The following is a 7,032-nucleotide window of genomic DNA, read 5'->3' on the forward strand; positions in this document are numbered from 1 at the left end:
AGTAATAATTTAAAAATAATAATTTTATCCTTTATTTTTAGAATAATTTTTATTCTTTTCTCTAATTTACACACACACACACATATGACGAGCTTCTTTCAGTTTCCGTCTACCGAATCCACTCACAAGGCTTTGGTCAGCCCGAAGCTATAGTAGAAGACACTTGTCCAAGGTGCCACGCAGTGGGACTGAATCTGGAACCATGTGGCTGGTAAGCAAGCTACTTACCACAGTCACTCCCGCGCCTATGTATGTATGTATGTATGTATGTATGTATGTATGTATGTATGCATGCATGTATGTATATATATGTAGCTTGTGTGTGTGTGTGTGTGTGTGTGTGTGTGTGTGTGTGTGTGTGTGTGTGTGTGTGTGTGTGTGTTTAAGAATTTCTTCCGACCTGCACTTACTGTCATTGTTCTGTTCAACAAAAATTTGTGAACAGCTGATTTTCATTAGCTGCCAACGTAGATAGTCATTCTACTTAGTTTTGTTCAGTTATTTACTCAAATTTTCTCTCGTAGTGCTGCAACATCGCTGCGATTTTTATGATATTTGACAAATTCAGGCATTTTAGAAAAAGATCTGTCAATCTACAACGGAGGAACTCAAAATACTTCCTTAAACTTTTGGCGGATTTTCTTGAGGAAGAATACACAATTTTGAAAGACACATGCGTTTCAAAACCGGTTGAGTCTAAGTTCGACTGAATGAGCGTTCTCGGTGACCATTCACTTGCAAAACGCCGGCAAATTTGGCAAAAATTCGCCGAAAAGTCTACTATTTGTTTGACATGATTGGAATCAGTTATGAAGTTTGCCGGGAGATTCTCACCGAAAACCTGAACTCGTTGCGAAATTTATTCCTTCCATCATCAGCGGTGTATGGTGTGTACCTTGAGCTTCGAGAAGAAGCTATCTACGTTTGTGTACCGGGCCACAGTTCATTCCTGTCGCTTTATATCAACCTTTTGTTAGCTGGATGTATCTTCTATACACGAATCGGTCTCGAACCTGCTTCCCTTCTCTGCCTGATGAAATGTGTCCAGCACATCGAAACCGTATTGGGAAGTTTATACATAAGTTTTTTTTAAGTTCTATTTTATTTTGGTTTATTCTTGAGTTGTTCCTTTCCGTATCATTTCTTTTACTTGGACTTCTGCCGCACTTCTAATGAATTCTTGTGATGTTGGGTTATTGAGCGCTTTCAAGAAAATGTACCTCGCTTAGACGGATCTAGTGTGCCCAGTGTGAAGAACTAGTGTGTCTATTTGTAACACACACACACACACACACACACACACACACACACACACACACACACAACACACACACTCACAGGCACATACACACAACACACACACGCACAAACACAAACACATATGGGGAGAGAAAAAGAGAGAGAGAGAGTGCGTGTGAGAGAGAGAGTGTGTGAGAGAGAGCGCGCGAGAGAGAGAGAGCGCGAGAGAGAGAGTCTGTGTGTGTGTGAAAGAAAGAGAGAGCGAGCGAGGGAGAAAGAGAGAGAGAGGATTATGGAAACAGCATTTTTACCCACGTTGTTTAGAATACATTACTGTGTCCTGGTTATAACATATTTTATTAAAGATTTTTCGAATTTCTATATGGATTTCTTATAGTTTGTTTGGAACAGTTAAGTCCCTCAATTCGTCCACAACGTCTTTAATATTTCATTGACTTGTCATTAGATCGAACAGGTGTTGACAAGTGTGTTCTGTGAAGTAGACAGGTTCAATGCTTGTTGTTTCTTAGTAATAGGCAAACCCAGTATAATTGGTGTAGACGTTTTTTGTTAGAATTTACATTTTCCTCGTTCAATTTATACACCAACAGTCAGAGGTTAATTTTTGCTTGCGACTACTGGACGTTGTCCTACTGTTCATTTCAGTATTGTATTATGTGATATGATTATTACACCCTTCCTTATTTGTCTATTTCCGGAAACTTCTATAACAGTATAACTATGTTGTACATTAGAGTTTTCGTATCTAGTCTTATATTGTACTTTGTGGTGTATTGCATAGCAGCTACTCCTTGTTGTAAGTCCATGGTGAACAGGCAGGAGAGTATATCGAACTTTAATGCCAAAATAACAGTTCTAATTAAGGTGGCGAGTTGGCTGAATCGTTACCGCACGGAGAAAATGCTTGCTAGCATTTCTTCCGTCTTTACGTTTTGAGTTCAAATTCCGACGAGGTCGACTTTGCCTTTCATTGTTTCGGAGTAAATAAAATAAGTACCAGTTGGACAGTAGTCGACTTACCCTTCCCCAGAAACTGCTAACCGTGTGCCAAAATTTGTAATAGTTATGAAATTTTACAATTTTCACGTCTGCCATCAAATTTATAAATGGCGTTGGTCATTCGTCGCTTATTTACATATTTGGGATTTGTTGTTGATAGAACGGCTTTTAATTTTAGTTTCCTTTCTGTTCACACACACACACATACACACACACACACACACACACACACACACACACACACACACACACACACACACACACACACGCACACTCGCACACTCGCACATTTATGTATGTATGTATGTATGTATGTATATATATATATATATATATATATATATATTATTATTATTATTACTGATTGTTTATGGGTTGGTGGTTAATGCATTTTATATTCTGCTTTACGAGGTTTTCAATTATGTGTTCATGTATTGTGTAGTATGTATTTGTTTAATATAATACACTTATATTTAGTCTATGTATTTTTAATAGGTGTGGTATCCGATATATGTGATGTGTTTCTGCATATATTGTCCTATTACTTGTTATATTAATTTGTTACATTACATGTTGTTGACTTGTGTTTGTTTCATTCTGTGGACTTTCGTTATCTGATGCTTCCTTTTCAGGAAAGAAAAGATTTTAAATGAAATTCTAGATTAGGATTTTACCACCGACCTATTCTGTCTGTGTCAACATTCGCTGTCTCCATGTAAGTACATGAATTTTCTTTTTGCTTTTGATGTAAACGGACAACGTGATGTATCTGTTTCTTTGATTTTTTTTTACCTGAATACTTATGTATAGGAACGGAGTTTTTTCTACTGCCTTGGATGTTAAATTTTATTGCAAAGTTGGTTATCAAGTCTTCCTTTAAATTCTCAACAACTTCTGGTATGTCCTGTACGGCGGGTATAATATCCTCCTACCTGCTGTATATGGTATGTTTAAGTCTCTTTTTACTATTATAGCCATGTAGTACACCGTTGACCTCAAACAAGAACTTCTCTTTGTTTATATAATTTCCCTAGTGGTCAGCGATCAAGTATTTCTGTTGCACAGTACATTAATAATTTCATCACTAAGTTGGCCGGTATCATGCGTTGTTTTTTTCTTGGATGTTTGTAGACATTACTAAACATGATGTCTATTGTTTCTTCCACTACATCGTTCATAAACAAACTTTCTTATGCAAGGAATTTAGCATTAAATATAGTCATGCTGTGCCGAGACGGATGTCCATAAAGTAATATTGATCTTAGCAAGAATAAAGTGAAAATTTAATGTTGGTATATATGGAGAAGCAGTTGGACTTCGATAAAAATTATAACATTAAAATTGCTTGTTCTGCTTTGTTAATTCTTTCATCAAACACCAAACCAAGTGAGATATTACTTGCAACTATAACCCTCAAATACTTTATTATTTCTTCTTCTATACTGTAATTGAGTGAACTGGCATAATCTAAGTTCATCGTTTCTGTCTTTAAGTAGTTAGTAATCATGCCAATCTGGCTTCTCTCTCTTAGACGATTCAATATTAGTCACATTTCTTCTGTTGTTCTGGTACTCACGTCAGCATAATCTGAGTCGGTTAGTGTCTTATATTCTACCCATTGTATTTATCAAAATACTCCTTGCAGAAATTTCCCCATGATATGATACCATCAAGCAAAGACAGAAGAGACGCTTTCAACAACTTCACTAGACTTCACCTCAAAAGGTTCCGTCATGCATCAATGAAATTATGTCAGCATATTTTTGAGAAGCATGGCATGGCTTCTCAAGATTTTAGGTAATGAACAAGTATACATACATACATACATACATACAAATACAAGTATACATACATAAATAGATATTTATACACACATGCATATATATGTATATAGATACTATCCCTTAGTGGGTTGAACCCCCAACCCCTAACTCTCTCACACTATATAAATATATATATATTTATACATACACATATATGTGTGTGCGCGTGTATGCATGTGTGAATGTACGTGTGTGTGAATACATGGCTAGACAGGACAGGCAAACAGACAGACAGACAGACAGACAGATAGATAGATAGATAGATAGATAGATAGATAGATAGATAGATAGATATCATGTGTCGCTAAGGTCATATCAATCGTCTAAAATCAGGTGATTTTTGACGCTATACAAAGACATAACAGGTACATACACACATAAGCAGTTACCAAGAGCAGTTTATATGTATGTGTGTATGTGTGTGTACGTGTATATATATATATATATATATATATATATATATATATAATACTTATATATATGTATGTATATATATTGCATAACATCTTAACAAAAACTTTGAAGTCCTTATATAGCATTTCCTTTAAAGCATATTCAAATATTTATTTGTTGTTCGAGCAATTGTAACTTCGATTAATTATTTTATTGAACAACTCTTTGCATACAATTTTATTTGATATCCTGACATGAAACCTTTTTCGAGTGTTCGTATTAATCTATATTAACGATAGAACTCAATATTATAAAAGTAGCAAGTGTATAATATTTTGAAATTTCTTTTCAACATGGTTAGATGTTTCAAACGTAGTTTCTACGAAGGTACAATAGTTGAAACATATGGCCATGTTGTAACGAAGCTAAATTACAAGATACTCTCTTGCCGCTCTCACAAATGCCATAAACTAATAACTGTCCTACTGGAAGCCTGTTGCCAACGACGCTATCATTTCTCAATTGCAATATAAAATGATATAAAAATAACAACCAAAATTTCGATTCTATCTCCTTTAGTAGAGTACCTTTTCAACGATCATTCGTCAGGAGTTCACAATAATATATTGTGAGTAACAATGCATTGATCAATATGTCATCAATGCTGTGTAAGTAAAATCAATTTTAACTATACAGCTTACCGATATCAATTATAACTACAACAAACAGACATTTGAAAAGCCATCCGTACCTCAAAGGAACATCTAAGAGTGTGATATATTTCAACTAACGAATGGTATAGATTTTCTTTTTATTTGAAATGTGTTTCTATATTCACAGAATACAACTATGCTTTCTATATAATTTAATGCAGAACATAAATAATTTCGTAGGTCACATTTGCTTGGAACAAATATTTGTTCACAATTAATGAAACTATTAACTTCCATTATTAAGCACTAAATATAATGTTCGATAGAATTTGGGAGAAAAACATAGAGTGAAGCATCAGCAGGTGATCAAGTACATACATACAATTCACTGAAAAATCGAATACTTTACATTTTATACACATATTTATCTATAATTAGACTTGCTTATGTGGTTAAGAAGTTCGCTGTGCAACCACGTGATTTCTGGTTCAACCCCACTGCGCCGCACGTTGAGTAAGTATCTTCTAATATAGCCCCGGGCCGAATAATGCCTTGTGAGTGAATTTGGTTCGAGGAAACTGTGTGAAAGCCCGTCGTATATATACATATGCATGTGTGTGTGTGTGTGTGTGTGTCTGCCTGCCTGTCTTTGTATCTGTGTTTGTTTCCAACTACCGCTTGACAGCCAACGTTGGTGTGTTTACAACTCCCAAGATTAGCGGTTCAGTAAAAGAGTCCGATAGAATAAGTACAAGGGTTAAGAAAACATATTGGCGTCGATTCGTTCGACTAAAATTCTTCAAAACGGTACCCCAGCATGGCCGCAATCTAATGAGTGAAACAAGTAAAAGATATATATATATATATATATATATACACACAGACGTGTGTGTGTATCATATATATATATGTATGTGTGTGTATGTGTGTGTGTATATGTGTGTGTGTGCGTGTGTGTATGTGTGTGTGTGTGAGTATGTATTTATAGTATGTATATATTTATGTGTTTATGTATGTGTGCCTGTGTTTGCTGCCCCCGCCCCAATCATCTCCACCGCTTAATAACCGGTGTTGTTTTATTTACACCTCGGTAAATTAGCGACTTCGGTAAAAGTCATCGAGAGAATAAGTGACCAGACTCAAAAAATAAGTACTGCTAAGACGATTTCTTCGACTAAGACTTTCCAGTATGGCCACAGTCTAATGACTGAAAAAAAAAACAAAAAAAAACATGTAAGATATATACTTTATGCATGTAAAAGTATAATCGGGTTTTACATTTTATGCTGTTGTTTAACCCCAGGACGGCTTTGAACCAGCAAATCTATGATCATAAGAGTTCCGCCTACGACCAATCCCATCTATTTTCAGATAATGTATACAAAACTACTTGTGTTATCCAACGTAGTCTTGCTTCTTTTAAAGATAGTAAGGTGACCTTTGAAGGCGGCATCGAATTTTAATTAATTGATGTAACTACTGAGTTTTGTGTTTACGTGAATGCCTACACCGGAAGATCCCGGTTTTCCCATCACGTGCATAGAGTTATGTGAGACTATATATCTGTGTGTGTGTGTGTGTGTGTGTGTGTGTTTTGTCTTTTATTTCCATCCTTATTCTGTCGTCAGACAGCGGCCATGCTGGAGCATCAGCTTGAAGGATTTTAGTCGAACAAATCGATCCTAGGAGTTATTTTTTAAGTCCGGTCCTTATTCTATCGGTCAATTTTGCCAAGGCGTAAAGTTACGGGAACGTAAACAAACCAGCACGGGTTGTCATGTGGTGCGGGTGGGACAAATGCAAACACAAACACAAAGAGATACACACGCATAAGTATCTATCTATCTATCTATCTATCTATCTATCTATCTATCTATCTATATATATATATATATCTATATATA

The 7,032-nt window shown here is 35.6% G+C and overlaps 1 protein-coding gene and 1 long non-coding RNA gene across 3 annotated transcripts in view; one reads left to right on the forward strand and one right to left on the reverse strand.

Annotated features, from left to right (window-relative positions):
* LOC106869863 (uncharacterized) overlaps nt 1-1,068 on the reverse strand; it is a 13,764-nt gene extending 12,696 nt beyond the window's left edge. The window contains exon 1 of one of the 2 annotated variants that reach the window (XR_001409449.2): nt 411-1,068. This is a non-coding gene — a long non-coding RNA (uncharacterized LOC106869863). Of the gene's footprint in view, nt 1-400 lie in introns of both variants that reach the window. The other variant, XR_001409450.2, reaches the window with a different exon arrangement.
* Nucleotides 1-7,032, forward strand: part of LOC106869862 (sodium/potassium/calcium exchanger 4) — a 186,659-nt gene that overhangs the window by 11,742 nt on the left and 167,885 nt on the right. Inside the window, exon 2 of the mRNA XM_014915782.2 lies at nt 2,892-2,974. The gene's annotated coding sequence lies outside the window, so the exon portion shown is untranslated. The remainder of the gene's footprint in view (nt 1-2,891; nt 2,975-7,032) is intronic.

Source organism: Octopus bimaculoides, chromosome 11 (genome assembly GCF_001194135.2).
Source record: "Octopus bimaculoides isolate UCB-OBI-ISO-001 chromosome 11, ASM119413v2, whole genome shotgun sequence".
NCBI lineage: Eukaryota > Metazoa > Mollusca > Cephalopoda > Octopoda > Octopodidae > Octopus > Octopus bimaculoides.